The sequence below is a fragment of the Taudactylus pleione genome, unplaced genomic scaffold (assembly GCF_031769625.1).
Source record: "Taudactylus pleione unplaced genomic scaffold, aTauple2 ptg000114l, whole genome shotgun sequence".
In the NCBI taxonomy this organism is placed as follows: Eukaryota; Metazoa; Chordata; class Amphibia; order Anura; family Myobatrachidae; genus Taudactylus; species Taudactylus pleione.
In genome coordinates, this window is record NW_028284516.1 from 28,660,029 (window position 1) to 28,678,775 (window position 18,747).

The 18,747-nt window shown below is 47.7% G+C and overlaps 1 protein-coding gene across 2 annotated transcripts in view; it reads left to right on the forward strand.

Moving 5' to 3' along the window:
• The window catches only part of CPA6 (carboxypeptidase A6), a 161,547-nt gene that overhangs the window by 73,076 nt on the left and 69,724 nt on the right, over nt 1-18,747 (forward strand). The window lies entirely within an intron of this gene.

An 18,747-nucleotide genomic window follows, 5' to 3' on the forward strand; every position in this document is an offset into this window, starting at 1 on the left:
CGTGCATACATCATATCTCTATAGCCTGCGTGCATACATAATATATCTATAGCCTGCGTGCATACATCATATCTCTATAGCCTGCATGCATACATCATATCTCTATAGCCTGCGTGCATACATAATATATCTATAGCCTGCGTGCATACATAATATATCTATAGCCTGCGTGCAGCTTTGCAATTCCATTCGATGCTGAATCACCCCCCAAGTTCACAGTTTCAATGTAAATTAGAGGAAAAGTTTAAATGTACTGTACATTGCCTACCGTACCTTGGGGAATAAATGGATCCTTTAGTGCAAGGGAAGGATATTTGTTGCCATGAAAAGAATAATTTGGCTGCTTTCAGGACAATGGGCTACTATACATTCATTGTATTACATCTGTAGCATCTATTGTTTCCTATCTTGCAGCTAAGCTGATGTGCTCACCATTTTTGTATGTCCGCTCTTCAGTCTGGAAGCTGGATCATTAATACTCTAGAAATGTCAGCTTATATTTTTTTATTGTTCAGTGTTTTCATAATTACTAATATTAGAGGCGTATATCTTCCTACTGGCCAGGATGGCACTTGCCAGGGGCGCTGGCCAGTGGGGATGGGGGGGCGCCAGAGCCGCCCGGCAGTGCTACCTGCGGACAGTTCTGTCTGCCAAAAGTGTGTGCTGTTGCTGATCTGTCAGTCAGAAGCATCAGTGCCTGACGACGAGGGAGAGGGGTGGGAGCGATCGTCGCCTGCACAGCCACCATGGTGTCTGCTTACTAACTGCCAAAGGGGGGAGGGCACGTCCCTTACTTTGCCTGGAGAGCTCGGACCCCTAGATATACCCCTGACTAATATCATTTTATTTGCTTCTTGACCTCTTCAGCAACTCATGTTACAGAAACTCCCAGATGTAGGAGCAATGTAACTGCAGCTAAATGTAGCAATGTTTCTGCTAGTGCTTCATTCAGTGAGCTCATAAAATGTAAATGAGGGGTTTGGTGACCTGTGGAAGCCACAATGGTATTAACAGCTTTTATTATTAATTGCATATTGTCTATACAAACAAAGGACCTGATTTAGAGTTATGTTTAAGTGTATTTACACCATACAAAAAGGCAACTTGCATAACATTTGTCACAATGCACATGCACACAACATGCTCCAATATTTTGAGATTAGCATATTTTATACTAACTGGGATACCCGGGTTTGCCCATGTTGAAGATGGGACCCTGAAATGTACCTGCAGCCTTTATTTCTTTACATTGTCCTCGCCTATAACCCCATTTCATTGATCCTGAAAAGGACTCCACTGTTTTCTAACAAGCATGCAAATTGTGGCGTAACTACCATGGGTGCAATGGGTGTGTGGCTGCTATGGTGCCCGAGCTGCCTCTGTGGCCCACCGCTCCCTCTGCACCCAGTCACACACCTAAGGTGGGCCGGTGCAGTCAGGGCCGCCAAGGGGGGCCCAGCAGGTGTCAGCAGTGTTGATTTGATGCCAGCTAACGCACCAGCAGGCAGACATGGAGACAGCGCTTCCGGTTGCGAGGCAACAGAGCTGGCGGACCGGCAGTCAATCAGCAGTGGCGGTTCTTGATTGGGTGCTGGTCCACGAGCTCCGATTGGCTCTCCACCGACGCCGGATTCAAATTGTGCTGGCGTTGTCGCTCCATGTCTGCCGATGCACCAGCTGTAATTAGCTGGCAGCCCGGCACCAAAGGAGAGTTGCTTGGTGGGGCATAATGTGTAAGGGGCATTACTGTGTGGCATTATGTTATAAGGGGCATTACTGTGTGGCATAATGTGCAGGGGCGGATTGGGATGGAAAACTAAGCCAGGGAAATTTATGGAAGCAGCCCTAATGGAGGCGGGGTCTGTTGAGGGGGTGGGGTCTGTCGAGGAGGCGGGATCTCTCATAGGACCTGATACTGAGTTGGATGCAGTTGTAGCCTCCCTTGCATCTTTTGCTGCAATTGGTCACGGTCAGTGTGTACAGGGTCTGCAATCATGTTGTGTGACTTTAGATGCCACCATCGGTCGCACCGTTGGAAACTTTCACCAGCCATATGCTAGGTGTAGATCATGCATCTGAGTATGGCCTCTAATGTGAGTAATTCAGCGTCTCTGTACACAACCAATGTCATCAACACGCCCATGTCACTCCTATAACACGCCCATACTACTCTACATCTGCGTCTGATTAGTCAACCCCCTGTAACCACCTAGGAATGCCCAACACATTTTTAAATACACTCCTTCATGCATGCATCTGCAGTGCAACTCTGTATGAACACCATTGGGACGCATGCGCAGTGTAACTCAGATGCATGCGCAGACGAAAAACATTGTAAAAGAAAAAAATAAACACATTGTTTTTTTTTCATTTGGGGGCCAAATACACTGACCCCCGACAGGAAATAAAAAAACACATTGACCCCCGACAGGAAAAAAATCATACACATCAGCCCCAACAGAATACAATAAAATACATTAGTCCCTACTTTAAAAAAAAAAAAAACACATTGGTTACAGTAGGAAAAAACACCATGACCCCAAGAAGAAAAAAACAAACACATTGGCCTCAATAGGAAAATAAACACACTGACCCGACAAGAAAACAACAAATACATTGACCCCCCACAGGAAAAAAATAAAACACGTTGGCCCTCACAGAAAAAAAAAAAAATCAATCACATTGGGCCCCACAGAAAAATAAAAATAAAAACACATTGACCCCATGACAGGGAAAAATAACCCATATTGGCCTCCACAAGAAAAAAAACAGGGTGGATAGTGTATGTACCAATATTGAAAGAAAAGAAAAAGGACTCCTTATGGGGGGCACACTTTACCCTGGGGTGGTAAGTATTGGTAAATACCAGTACATTTTTCGTTTGTATCACAGTGATACTAAACGAAAAATTGCTCTGGTGTTTACCATCGTTGATAAATGGGGGCTATGAATTGCAAAAATAATCCTAAATTACAACACATGTCAATTGCAAATATATAAATCACTGTTAACTATATAAAAAATGACAGTCTGAAAATCCTGCATAACAGAGGCATGTATACATAGTGTATGTCCCTGGGTACCATGTCTATGGATCTGGGGAATAGAGTGGTGAGCGTATGTCCCTGGGTACCATGTCTAAGGATCTGGGGAATAGAGTGGTGAGTGTATGTCCCTGGGGAAGACAGGGGGGGAGGGACGGAGGGGGAGTTATGGCGGGTATGGTATGTCTCTGGGTACTAGGGCCTGATTCAGACCCGCTCGCTATATGCGTGCGCTCGCAGGCGGCCCAATGTTCTGCTTACATGCATGCGCACCCTTCGTTCTGCACGTGCGTGAACTACTCACTGCGATCGCATACCGCTCGCTCGCCCTGCAAAGACAGAACAGTGTAATGAGTGACAAGAGAGGCCGTTTGTGGGTGGTAACAGGGGCAGGACACTAATAACGTGGGGTTGGCGATTCGAACGCAGGCGTGCCGGAGTGTCTCAACGCCGTTTCAGAGGCATGCATAATTAACAGGCAGCGTCATAGTACACGTCACTTGGCTTTTTTTTACACTGAAATGCTCGCAGAGCTTGCGGTAGGGTATGGCTACCACAAACACTGCGTTCGCATCCGATGGTCCTCGATGTACCAATGTTTTCATACACTTCCTGGAGATGACGTGCCAGTGGGCATCTCTACATATGCTAAGGGGTGTCTGCATACACAGAGCAATCGCTCGCACAGCCAAAGTGGGTGTGCTTATGCCTTGGCGAGCGATCACATCCCATGACGCCAATTTGGAAAATTTGCATTCCCTCAGTGCGAGCGTACGCATCTAGCGACCGGGTCTGAATCAGGCCCCAAGCCTGAGGGGGATGTAGTTAATAGACCTACATGCCGCATCCCGGCTGACAAAATTCCGATAGCCAGGATGCCGCACGTTAGTATAGCGGGGCTGGTTAGGACTTAGCCATGTGGGGGTTAGTGTTAGGTTTAGGCGTCGCAGGGTGGATTAGGGTTAAGCATGGGGAGGTTAGAGTTAAATACCCCCGGGGATGGGTTAGGGTTAGGCACCAATGAGTTGGGTTTAGGCACTAAGGGGGGTGGGTTAGGTTTAGGCACTAACAGTGAGGGTTAGGATGGGGTGGGGGGTTAGTGTTAGGATGTAGGAACAGAGGCTTAGGGGGAGAAGGGGGGAGGGTTACTATACTATTGGGATCATGAGCATCGGGATGCCGCTGTCGGTATATTGACAGCAGGCATCCCAACTGCCGGGATTTCATACCCATTTCATCTGAGGGGCTGGGAAGTAGAATGGTGAATGTATGTCACTTGGGTAGCCAGGAGGGGGGGCGGGTATAGTGGGTAGTGCATGACCCTGGGCTGGGAAGTACTATATATCTAGAAGTCGGGGGGTAGTGCGGGTTACAGGCATGTTCCGGAGGCGGTGGTGGGAACTGGTTAGCCTATCACCCCCCCACCAGAGTCAGCTCTTGGAGCACAAGCTCCATACACTCTGCCGCTGGGGGCAGGATGGGAGTAGTAATAGCAGGAAGCAGGGGACAGAATAGGAGGAACAGTGGGAAGCAGGGGGTAGAATGGGAGTAATAGTGGGAAGAAGGGGGCAAAATGGGAGTAGTAATGGGAAATAGGTGACAGGATGGTAGTAGTAGAGGGAAGCAGGGAGCAGGTTGGCAGTAGTAGTTAAAAGCAGGGGGCAGGATGGAAGTAGTAGTTAAAAGCAGGGGGCAGGATAGGAGTAGTAGTTTGAAACAGGGGGCATGATGGGAGTAATAGTTAGAAGCAGGGGGCATGATGGGAGTAATAGTTAGAAGTAGGGGCAAGATGGGAGAAATAGAAGCAGGGGGCATGATGGGAATAATAGTTAGGAGCAGGATGAGAGTAGTAGTTTGAAGCAGGGGGCATGATGGGAGTAATAGTTAGAAACAGGGGGCATGATGGGAGTAATAGTTAGAAGCATGGGCAAGATGGGAGAAATAGTTATAAGCAGGGGGCATGATGGGAGTAATAGATAGGAGCAGGATGAGAGTAGTAATTTGAAGCAGGGGCATGATGGGAGTAATAGTTAGAAGCAGGGGTCAGGATGGGAGTAATAGATAGAAGCAAGATGAGAGTAGTAGTTTGAAGCAGGGGGCATGATGGGAGTAATAGAAGCAGGGGACAGGATGGGAGTAATAGTTAGAAGCAGGGGGCAGGATGGGAGTAATAGTTAGAAGCAGGGGGCAGGATGGGAGTAATAGTTAGGAGCAGGGGGCAAAATGGGAGGAATAGTTAGAAGCATGGGGCAAGATGGGAGTAATAGATAGAACCAGGATGAGAGTAGTAGTTTGAAGCAGGGGGCATGATGGGAGTAATAGTTAGAAACAGTAGTTAGAAGCAGGGGGCAGGATGAGAGGAATAGTTAAAAGCAAGGGCAGAATGGGAGGAATAGTTAAAAGCAGGGGGCAGAATGGGAGGAATACTTAAAAGCAGGGGGCAGGATGGGAGGAATAGTTAGATGGGAGTAGTGGTGAGAAAAAGCATGAAGTATGAAAGAGGAAGGAACGTCTCACCTGGAAAAAGTAATCTCAGCTCCGGCCCGGAAGCGCGGCAGCCGGCTCTTGCACACATGAACCAGAGCGGACCGGCTGGCAGTGTCAGTCAGCCTGGCCAGCCCTTTTAGTGGGGAGCATGGGACCGGCCCAGCGGGACTTGCAGCTCCTTGCAGTTTGATCGGAGGAGTTCAAGAGCAATACAGTAACCCATAGTTGCACACTCTCGCAGAATTACCAGGATAGTCCCTAATTTGGGAGAGTTCTCCCAGCTCTCGGTATAATGTGCAACTCTCCTGCATTCAGCCCACTTGCATAAAGAGTGAAGGGCATGATCGAAGTTCGCTATGAATTGCATCATCGTGGTCCTGCCTCTGAACCATATTGCTGCAAATTACAGTAAACCGACACGAGTGGGGGGCTGGCCACAATTTGCATATCGTAGCATCACACCTCTGTGCTTCCCCCTCATAGGATCTCCCTGGAGCCTCCCAGTAATGGTTGGCAAGTATGCCGTAGGCCGTGGAGTTGCAAACCAACCATGTAACTTATAGATGCATCCTTGCAGGAGGCGTATAATTGCACAACCCATAGTTCAAGTGTCTGAGTTGATGATGAGGATGACGCCTGCTTTTATGCGCTGGACACATTACTGTGCTAAATAGCTGCACACATCTTCAGAAAACATACTGATGCTTTTTTTTTCTATTTTACATACAGTCAGTGATGTGAGGCCGGTAAGCCGGGTGCGGACAGCCGCGGGGGGGTTGGAGGGTCAGGTTTAGGGCTCCCGGGGGGACGTAGGATTAGGTTTAGGCTAGGGGAAGGGGGGATTACTTACTACACCCATCACAGTTTGTGTGTGATGTCACTGATCATGGGTGTGATCCCATAGAGACGCTAGTGATTGACTCTCTCTCTCTCTCTCTCTCTCTCTCTCTCCCTTCCCAGCCCCCCCCCACCCCCACCCCTCTCACCCCGGCTGCTTGTTCTACTAGGACGTAGCTTACAATCTAGAGAGAAGTGACATTGGGATGAGGCAGCCCTGAACTAGTCGGGTCTCTATGTGTGTGTGTGGCTCTACAGAAAAAAATATGTTGTGCAAAGATGGATATATATGTGTGAGAAGAACAAATTGGAGATAGCTTTAAAACAAGCATTTAAGTGATCTTTGGGCCTGATTCAGAGCCGAACGCTCTGACCAGAGCGCTCGCTCTGAATCAGGGCCCTCCTCCCTAAAAATGGAGCGGCCTCTTGGACACTCGCATAGCTGTGGGTTACCACCAACAGCTTATGCGAGCGTCCATGATGATGGTCGCGATGGTCAAGACCATCGCGACCATCGGGCTAGCGACGAGACCCTGCGGTAAGGTCTCGCTGCCGCAAGCCCTGGAGTGATTTTGGCTCTATCAGAGCCAAAATCACTCCCACTGACATCACTACTGATGTCAGTGGGGCCGGCCCCAGACGGTAGGAGTTCCCATGGGAATGCCTCAGTCTGGCAGCCACGTCCCCGGCACGCCTACCAAAGGGGGTGTTCTGTCAGTCATCATCGCCGGGTTTCGCGCATGCGCACGACGGAGCTCCCTCCGTCATGCGCATGCGCATTCGGGCACAATCGACCCGCTTGCGAGCGTCCTTTGCTCGCGAGCGGGTCTGAATTAGGCCCTTTGTTCATTTCTGCTAGCATCATTACAGTGGCAAGCAAAGTTACCACCACAGATACAAGATGGTAATGCTGCTGACTCTTTCCTTTATTGTCCAATTACATGCTAAACTGACAATGGTTTTGGGGCCACACATGAGCTGATGTCTGACCAGTTTATTCTAAGTTGCCTAAACTAGCCGCCGTTGGGCCTGTTTCATTACGGATCTTTATTGCGATCACAGCTGCGATTACGCACGCAGGTCCATTACGAAAATATGCTAATGACTGCAATCACAAAGATATTATAGACACCCAAAGCCAGCATAGAGACACACACTACCGCTTTTGCACATCCATATACATCGGGAACATCGAGTAACATTGGCCCCTCATGCACAATTATAACAGGTCTGACCTTACTCAGAAATGACTAACCTCGTCGCACGCAGTGTGTACTCAAGCTGCATATGCCGTCGCAGTGGCTAATTTATGCACGCCCCTGTAACAGTGTTCAAATGGACAGGTACGCCCGCATTTCGCCGATCACACCCCCCATCACCACCCACAAACGCTCAGTTCCTGTCAATCACTCTGCGATGGGTCTGCGTGGTCTCTGCAATCGCAGTACGATCGCAGTGGTGTCTTTGTGCACTGCGATGTATGCGCATTACGCAACAATCAGGCGACTGCATGCGTAATCACAATAGCGATCCGTAATGAATCAGGCCCATAGTCAACACTTGCAATACAGAGGTCGAACACGATGAAGGCAATTACCCTAATTACTGGTAGGAACAAAACAAGTAAACATTTAATGTCTTCAGTTTCTTGAACTCTTACTGATTAATTACTTCAGGCACTTGAGTCTCCATTTAAAAAGCTATTTGGTATGCTTAAGTGTTTTAATTACATGTTTAAAAAATGTAAGGAAGATTAGACATCTGCATAATAGTGACCTTGAAATAGAAGTGTAAGGAGAGAAACTGACTTACCAAGAAAGACGTGATTCATTATCTGCAGGATATACTTCATGGTCTTCAAAGGCGAGTAACAGAATATTGTGGGGCAGGATGTACTAAAGGAAAAATGCTGTAAAAACCATGTTTTGGGGGTTTTTCGCCACCCCGCAGTCGCCCAGCACTGGCCCACTCACCTCAGTCTCCTGGTTGCATGCCCGTGCTCCTCCTGGGTGCTCCGCCTCCTCCTTTTCCTAATCTTCTTCCGGATGCAGGGAGGAGGAGGAGGAGCCCGGGACTTCCTGCACAGGTCACCAGCAGGAAGCTCCCGAGTCTCAGAGGGGGCGGAGTCCCACGGAGACCCCCTCACCCGGCATCAGCTGCTTCGCAAAGGGCAGCTCTTATCACAAGAGAAGAGCTGTCCTTTGCCAGGGGCAAACGCAGGATAATTAAAGGGGGGTTTCCGAATCTCCAATCTCATAAAAAAAACATATTTTAATAAACATTATATATATATATATATATATATATATAAATAATACACACACACATACTGTACATACTGTATATATACATATATATATGTATATATATATATAGATAGATAGATATATAATACACATACTTTATATATATATATATATATATATATATATATATACACAATCTCTTGCGGACCGGCACTCCTCCTTCCAAGTCAGCTGCTCAGGTGCCCTCCGTACATAATTCCATCAAACCCTTCCGATAAACAGAGGCACTCTGAGACTGTTATAGATGAACACTTAGCTTATATTGCAAAAAAAGACTCCGGAGTCTTACAATTACACACACAATTACATGTATATAGCTAGACCTGGTAAAAAAAAAAAAAACAACAACATTGAATATAAAAAATACAAACTTCCTTTATTTGCAATAGTGCCAGGGTTACTGATGTATTAGAAGAGCATCCATGTAGAAGTACTATTCATAAGCAATGACTCTAGAAAACATCGAGGTTTTCAAAGAGTTAACTCACCATTGTGACTGTCCGGGTTGTGGAGTGAGCTCCGTGCAGCAGCCAGCTGTGTAGAGGGGGAGGGTTCAGAAACCTGAGTGCAGAGAGAAGGTTCCTTGTTCTGCCTCAGCGATAGCTACAGTTAACAGAGGTGCTAGGTTTTTTGACAGCCCGTGCGGAGGAAGGCTCGGGCTGTCTGTATGTGCACAGGGGGGGTTTCTAGGTACTCAGAAACCCCCCCTGCGTGCGCTACTGCTTTGCGATACTAATCGCATATGCTAGTACATATGCGATTAGTCATTTTGCGGTAACTGGCAGGATGTTAGTTCAACCCGCCCTTTATATGGTGCGCATGTGAAACGGCGGGAAAAAAAATACATATACACATGAGGTTGTGACAGGGGAGGTGGAAGCAGAGTTGGCTCTAGGCATGGGCAAATTAGACAAATGCCTAGGGCATTTGGAATGCTTAGGGGCATGCATTCCAAGCCTAGGGCCAAATCAGCTTGACAGCAGGCAATGATGGGCCCGGGACAGGCGGACACACCTCTGCTCTTGCTGTCCTAACGCGATCGGACCTCTCAGCTCAGCTCTAATCAGTGGCAGCTCATACAGCCGGCAGCAGTGGGACTGGGGAGCAGAGACAGCGGGCAGTAGTAAAAATTGCCACTGGAGTAGAGCTGCTGGGCATGCCCAGCCACAGCAGCTCCTAATCCCATGGACCTTTGCAGAGTCCAGTACCCTGGGTCTGTCTGCAGGGAGACAAACGGGGGGGTGGGGGCGCCAATGCTCTTGCTCGCACAGGGCACTAAAAGTCTAGTTACAGCTCTGTGGATGAGGATTGCAATGGGTGAGGGGTGATGGATGTTGCTGGCTGCTGCTGTGATTTGTACTTCTGGTTGATTGGTGCTGTGAGAGGGGTGCTGGGTCAGAGGGGGAACTAGCGATGGTGCTAGGGGCACCACCCAAAATCTTGCCTAGGGCATCAAACTGGTTAGGGACGGCTCTTAGAGGAAGCGATAGTACTTTAACCACTTTCATGGAGTGGTCGCATCAGATGCGACCACACCAGACTGGGCTTCTTTAACATGGTTGCATTTGATGCGACCAGACAGAAACGCCCACTAGTTGGCTGCTGAAAGATCAGCAGCCGGCTATCTCAGAGGTACACCCGCGGCTCCCCCTCTATGATGTCCTAATCACTGCTAGCCATTGTGATCGGGACCCAGCGGCGCCCCCCTCTCAACGTTGCTGCAAGGGCAGCCGTGACTTTCGAAGAAGCAACAACAGCGACTCCTGGTAGCTGCGGCTGCTGCTGTGTCCTGATCACTGTGGCCAACAGTGATCGGGAAGGCTGCATCACCCCCCGCCCAGCGCGGCCGATACCTCCATGTCCCGCAGCCGACCCCCTCCTGGCTGCATGGCAGCCGCCACTTAAATGAAAGCAGCAGCCACTGCGTATGCATACAGTATGTCCATCTCCTTCCTTCTGGCTGGCTTCAGAATCTCTGCCTCTGTCCCCATGTGCCCAATCACTGCTGGCCACAGTCAGGGCCGTAACTAGATTAGTGCGACCAGTGCCATGGCAGTGGGCACCGCAGGGCAGGGGGCACTGTTTGGGTCTGTCAATTTACCTGTTTATTATCATTCTCAGTTGTAGCTCCTACTTCTTTTATCCCCAGCATCTCCTGGCCTCCCCTACCTCTTCCGTGGCCCTTCCCCATGAGGCCATGGCACTTTTTCAGGTGCACTATCTTATTTCCCTATATAAAAAATGGGAGGGGGGGGGGCACCAATGCTCTCTCTGGCACAGGGCACCAAAAAGTCTAGTTACGGCTCTGGCCACAGCGATCGGGCAGTACAAACGTTATGTGTGTGGGTGTGGGTGTGTATATATAATTTATATATGACATATACACACACACACAACATATATATATATGTATATATATATATATATATATGTGTGTGGCTGCGGAAACTTTCCAGGAGTTCTGTGTAGCGCCTCTCCAGCCGACGTGGAACATCGGAGAGGTAAGTATTTGGAAGTATGGGTGCAGGCTGTGTGGTGTGGGCCCCCCAAGACACCCTGCACCCATTATAGATACGCCCCTGCTCCTCACAGAATCACAAGTGAAATAATTAGCTCCTCCTGTGAATCTTTTAAAATATGTCAGTGAGTAATGAACACACCTGCTCATCTGCTGGGTGACCTGGAAAACATGACCTGCGTGGTGTCCTGAGGACTGAGTTTGAGAACCACTGTAAGGGGTAAATTTACTAAAGTGAGAGTTTTTAGAAGTGGAGATGTTGCCCATAGCAACCAATCAGATTCTAGCTATATCTTCTAGAAGGTGCTAGTTAAATGTTAAGTAGAACCTGATTGGTTGCTATGGGCAACATCTCCACTTCTAAAAACTCTCACTTTAGTAAAATTACCCCTAATAGTCTAATCCCCGTGCTCTGTGCCTTTAAAGATACGGTGAAACCAATTGGTTTTAGTATGTGCTTGTAAAAAGTATCAGGGATACACCATGATTTGGGAATATGTTCGTAATATTACTTCTGTGGTCTTGTATCCTATTTTTAATTGGTTCTTTTGGCTACACACATTTACTAGGTAGATTAGGAGATCACATAAGTGTGTTCAAGGTGTTATCCGTATTCTAGTTGTTTACATAAATAGGAATAATTGGAAATTACAGTATATTAATTGACAATAAAAGTTGAGACCAATAACTAATACAAATTTGCTGATCCTATTCACAATCTGAGGTCTATCAAAACATATCTGATATGGAATCAGATACTTTGAATACCCCAATATTTAGAAAAAAATAAGCTCTCTTTTTTTCTACCCACATTGCATCTACTGAAGAAAGGACAAGGGAAATCTAAAGTAAAATTGTCTGTCAGAATACTCTCTTTTTATATTCTAATAAACTACATCAATGCCATTTTTTTGCTTTTAACTATGCTATATCAGTCTGTGATTTGTCATAGCCTTTTTGTACAAATGCAGATGATCATGTTATTATAAATGATCATTGCTTCTGCCAATGTCTGCAAAACTTTGAATAAGGTACATTATCCTTTCATTTCCTGAGAAAAGAGCTGTAAGATAAATGACAATTGGTATCTACTGTTTAGAAAAAGCACTGGCTACAATCTTTTAATCATTTTCTAGAATGTGTTAGGTTCTCCACTCCAACCCGCAAGTACCCCCATCAGGTCATGATTTCTGTCTGTGGAAGCAGGTGGGATAATTACTGTTCCAGCAAAGTAGATTAAGGGGTCTTATTTATCCCGGCATTGCCGCAATTATTAAGGATCTGTATCGCAGGGGATATTTTAATTTTTTAATGAAAATATCCCGCTATGTACAAAGGGGAACTCGCAGGGACAGCAGTTGAAGTAACCTGCGAGTTATATTCCTAGCAATATATACTTCTGTGAATGACTTCTCCAGGGGAAACTGACATTGTACAGGAGTGGTCTATACTACTGGGGCCAAACTCCGAAAAACTTTGCTTTTTGGAGTTTGGTACATAGGGGTCAGATCACACACATCCCAATTGTCCAGCTTTTGGCAGGACAGTCCCATTATTCAGGGACTGTCCCACCATCCCACCCACGGGCCGAAGTGTCCCACGGTGGGGGGCAGTTGGGGGAAATAGCTCTCACTGTTGCTCTGCATCACTGTGCAGGGAGAGCCTGGGGGCAGACCAACATCTTCAGGAGTGCTGGGCGCGACCCCAGAGTGATGGAAACGGGGATGTGCCGCAAGGTCACTGTCCCTTTGCATCTAGGCCACGTACCTTTTTCAGACACGTGTATTTATGGCGCACGGAGATTCAAATTATGAACTGAAAAATTTTGGGAATTGAGAGGTATGAGATTATAGTCCCCATTGAAAATAATAGGGACTGCTATCTGCAGCGCTTATTAGCACTTTGCCAGAGATTTCTGTGAGATCTTCTTCATTGTGCAATTAGTACATAGCTACAATCAGCAGCGGCTCCTACCCTCTTACCTGAGGGATGCTGCTGCTGGTCTGGCCGGCCAGGTTCCCGGTACCTGCACAATAGACTTGGCATGCGCATGACACCAGCTTCTGGAGGCTGCATTGACTGCAGCCCCGAGAAGCTCTGTAGGGATTCCCGAAAGGCAGAGCAGCAGCTTCCACTGGAAGCCGCTCTCTGCTAATCGCAGCCCGGACTGGCAGTCTCAGGGGGAAGTGTGGGGCTGCTTGTCCTGTGCGTGACTGGCAGATGGTGCTTCCAATGGGAAGCCACCTCCAGTCACGGTGTAGTCAGTGCAGCCACGGATTGCAGTCCTGCAGCCGGAATTGATATGATTTACCGCCAGACCCATGCCCGGCGGTTGGAATCCCGACAGCGGCATCCCGGCAGAGGAGGAAATCCCGATCGCCAAGGTAAGTATTGTCTAACCTAATTCTACCCCCTAACCCTCCCTTAGGGGTGCCTAACCCTAACCTTCCCCCCAGTGCCTAACCCTAATACCCCTCTAAGTGCCCAAACCTAACCCCCGCTTCCCCGCCGCCTAAACCTAAGTCCCACAGGGGGGTGCCTAACCCTAACTTCCCCCCAGGGGTGCCTAAGCCCCTCTCCCCTAGCCTAAACCTAACCTCCCGGGGAGGTGCCTAACCCTAAGTCCCCCCCGGGAACCCTAAACCTAAGCGGCTATCCGCGCTCAGCGCCCAGCGTTGGTAAAATGACAGGCATCTAGATTTAGACGCCTGTCATTTAACCCTCGCCAGGATTAAGCAGTTGGGAAGCCGGCTGTCGGGATTAGGTCCGCCGGCTTCCCGACTGCATACCCCGCAGCCCCTAGGTAAAATCCGCCACTGGCAACAATACATAACTATATGCAGAAAGTGCAGTTTCTAAATAGTTTTATAAAAAAAAAACGATACACAGGCCTAAGTCACCTGTATAATTAAAGAAATCCACAAAATATCACCTGTTGTGGGGACTTGAGGGTTGGTGTTGAGAACCACTGTGCTAGATAAGTGATAGTTAATATAAATTTTTAATTTCAGACCATGGAAGTCAATGTCGGTTTTATCTACTTTACTAGTAAATTCAAGGTTGCACACATTGATATTCAAAAATGACGAATGATATGAATTCTTAAAATTACCTTCTGAAATCATTAATACATTGGCAGTAACAAAACATGTCCATCTATCTATTGGCAACTTCTCCACCTGTTCACTTTAGAAGGTATACTCGTCACTCAAAGGGGCCTATGTACTACTAATCGCAGAACTGCCAATGATTATTAAGGAAGGATCTGTTTCGCGGTGGATATTTTTACATTTTTTAATGAAAATATCGCCACTATGTACTAAAGGAATCTCGCAGGGACAGAGATGGCGGTAACCACTGTCCCTGCTAGTTATATCCCCAGCATCTTGTAAAAGTCTTTCACGTTTCTGGAAGACTTCTCCAGGGAAAGTTGACACTGCGCACAGTGTCAGTTTCCGCCACCAGAAATCACCGGCAGAGTGCTAATTAGCACTGCAGATCGCAGTCCCCGTTATTATCAATAGGGACTGCGATCTGACTCTGTTAGTATACTACATCACAGGTTCCCACACTCGGTCGTTAGGACCCCAAACAGCATGTTTTCCAAGTCTCCTCACAGAATCACAAGTGAAATAATTAGCTCCACCTGTGGGTCTTTAAAAATGTCAGTGAGTAATTAATACCCCTTTTACACCGGAGCTAAAACCCGGGTTTTTGAAGGGTTAACCCGGGCAGCTCCCTGGTGTAAAAGGGCAGAGGGTTGGATCGCCGGGTCGAGTGACCCGGCAATCCAACCCAGGTAACTAGCAGGGTTTAACACGGGCATAGCCCGTGAAACCCTGCTATGGGAACAGCGCACTCCGGGTCACGAAGACCTGGAGTGCGCTGCTAGCCGGCCGATTGGTCCGGCTTCAGTGGCGCTTGGAGATGACGTCATCTCCAAGCGTCCACTTTCACTCCGCAAAAGCCGGGTCTATGCAGACCTGACTGCGGTGTGAGTGGCGCTGACTCGGGAATATCCCGAGTCAGCGCCGGCAAAATTCCGGGTCTGATCCGGATAGGAACTTTGTTCCAACTCCGGGTCAGACCCGGAATTTAATGGGAAAAGGGGTATAATACACCAGTGCACCTGCTGGGTGATTTGGAAAACGTAACCTGTGTGGGGTTATGAAGAACGAGTTTGAGAACCACTGTACTACATCTTCAGATGGTGTAAACTGCTTTAAGCCTATGGAGGCTTACAAGCAGGAGATCTTCTGATCCCTCTCCCGAAGCCGGTGCTCGCAGCAGAGACTTCCACTGCGCTCATGCATTAAAGACTTCTACAAAATGGGGAATATAACTTGCAGGGAGAGCGGTTATCGCAAACACTGTCCCTCCGGGTTTTCCTTAGTACATAGTGTGGATAATTTAATTAAAATATCTGCCACAAAACGGATATTTGATAATCGCAGCTGTCCTACATAGGCCCCGTAGTCCATTGTCAGCTACTAAAATGTTTCACCATTGCATTCATTTCATGTTTTACAGATCTCATTATCACAAGTGAAGTAATTAGCACCACCTGTGGATCTTTTAAAATGTGTTGCCCAGTAATGACTACACCTGTGCACCAACTAGGAGATCTGTAAAACATGCACTGTTGGGGTCCCTGATAACTGGAGTTGAGAAACACTGATGTAGAGAATTCCCTCCTGTTGAGCAAATCTGCACTTTAGAAGGGATTTAGTAGTACGGAAAGCGAGGGGAGGGCAGAGAGAAGCAGTGAGGTCAGAGATAAATCAAAGAAATGGATTTACTATAAAACCATGCTTTTGGGAATTATATTTTTCGGGATACGTTCAGTATCCTGGTGCAGGGGATGGCGGCGCTTAGAATACCAGCGGCAGAATCCCGTCACCTGTCGCAATCCCGGCGCCAGCATCCTGACCGCAGGCATTAGGAAGATAAGTAGCGGGGTTGGGAGGAGGGTTAGGGTTAGACACTAGGGGGAGGGTTAGGGTTAGGCACTAGGGAGGGAGAGGCTGGGTATGAAATACAGACGGCTTAAAAGCCGCCGGTTCAAATCCTGGCCCTGGAAGCCTGACAGATCAAAATCCTGATGCCGGCTGGTAAGTATATTTAACCCTCCCCTCTCTCCACCCTAACCCTCCCTTGGGGGGTGCCTAACCAAAAGACTCTGAGGGTGGTACCTAATCCTAACCTCCCCTCCCTGCACCCTAAACCTAACCCTCCGGGGGGGTGCCTAACCCTAACCTCCCCCTGGTGGTGCCTAACCCTAACCCTCCCTTCCCCTAGCCTGAACCTAACCCTCCTGGGGGGGTGCCTAACCCTGTCCCCCCAGGGGTGCCTAAACCTAACCTTCCCCCCCGCGGCTAACAGCTCACGACGCCCGGCATGCCTGGCGTCAGGATTTTGGCGTGGGGCTAATGATAGGCGTCAGTATTTACATGCCTATCTTTAGTGCCATGCCGGGCTTTCAGTATCAGGATTCTGGCAGTTGGCATTTTGACCGCCGACATCCTGACTACATCCCGGAGGGAGGGTTAGGTTTAGGGTGTGGGGAGGGGGAGTTTAGATTTAGGCACTAGGGGGGAGGTTAGGTTCAGGCCCGGGGGAGGGTTAGGATACCTACCAACAGGTGTCGGTATCCTAACACTGTCGAGATGCTGGCGTCAGAATTTTGACCATGCCCATCCAAACGCCATCCCATATTTTTCATCATACAGCTACAGTACATGAGTGGTTGACATCTTGTCAGAGAAGCCATTCTCCCAAATGACAGGCTAGGGAAAGGACACAATTGTTAATAAAATAGAATATTGATCCTCTTTTGCCGGGGGTGTGCACAGTCATTATGTTGCCTGATATAGAAATACAAATAGGAGGCGAATAGTGACAAATTCCACTTACAACCATTACTTTTAAGCAATCCCCCAACTCCATTACACGTCTCCTATGGACTGTGGGTGTTGCACTCCTGGTACCCCTTTATTTTGTGCTGCTGTCCCAGATGAAATTGGTTGATGACCGCTGGTTGTCACTGCATCACTCTTGCCATCTCTAGATGGTGAGAGAGATGCGGTGACTTGGCAACAGCCCTTCTGGTCTCAACAAAGCCTGCCAGGCACTGCCGGGTCCCTGACGGTCAGTCTGTGCATGTGTATGACAGAGTAGCCTGTTGCTGTCAGCAGGTGAGCGGAGGACCCCGCCGATGAGGAGGACGTCGCTGGACCTTGCCAGAGGAGTAAGTAATGATGAATGAATACCTATGGCATTTTAGTTTGCATCACTGCGTTACTAAATAAAATATGCAGCTGGTATTGAGGTTCATTAATAAATGGGGCCCTAATGGATGTAGTTGAAATCTCGGCAGTTGGGATTCCTGTGCACAGAATGCCATCACCGGAATCCCGACATCAGTCAGAATCCCGGCACCAGCATCCTGACGGTAAGTATTGAGGCTAGGGGGTGGGTTAGGGGTTAGGCTGTGGGGGGGGATGGTTAGGTTTAGGCTGCAGGGAGGGAGAGGATAGGGTTAGGGTACTTAACTGCAGCTGACGATATCCTAACCCTGTCGGGTTGCTGGCGTCAGGGGTCCCAAGTGTCGTACCCAACCCGGACCTAAGACTGCAGTCATTTGAGTTGAGCTGTTTCATCAATGACCCTGCCCCTTTCTATGAACCCATCATTTCTGCACGGTTGGTCTGACAAGAAGTCAGTTATTCTGTGTCTGCTCTGTTATAGAAGCATCTACCACCTAATATGGCATCCTGGTGCAGAGGAGTAAAACAGAGCATGGTGGACACATTTAGTTAAGTATAAATACTCCAGTTATTTCATGAACAATATTCAGCTCAACAATACACTATGCAGTATGCCATTGCTATACAGTATGTTATAGTCATTTAGTAGCTTTAATTGTTCATACAATAAAGTATATTTATTCTACAGTAGTAGAAATTATTTTCTGACTGTCTCTGCCAATGACAGACATTTCACTGTAGTGTTTTGGTTTGTCTGTGATTAGTATTTAGACTATTTCATACCTCCTGACATATTGACATCTAATCCGGACATTCCGTTCTACCAAAGATGTGCCCTGGTCCTGACAAACCTCTCCCTTATTCACCTAGAAACACCTATTTATGGTCAAAAATCCGCCCCTGTTGAGGTCCGTGAATCTTTCCCAACAAAATCAGAAAACAGTGTAGTAAGGATGTTACTTTTTCCTGATAATGAATTTAGCTCTTTTTCCACGCTCTTCACCAGGACTGTCCATGACAGTTTTTCCACCACAAAATGACTTGTTACACAACCTCATAGGTGAGGAGATCAGGCCTCAGACTATACTTTCAATGGTATATCCACTATGGAATACATTCCGACATATGGAGTTTGCAAAATTGGAATGGGGGCGTACTTTTGCTACCAACAGAATTTCTAGCTGGACTTTCAAACTCACAAAGTATTACATACAGACTTTTTACAGGAATCATTTCCAAAACCCTAATACAGGCCCTCTCCATTAGGGACATATTTATCAATTATCAGG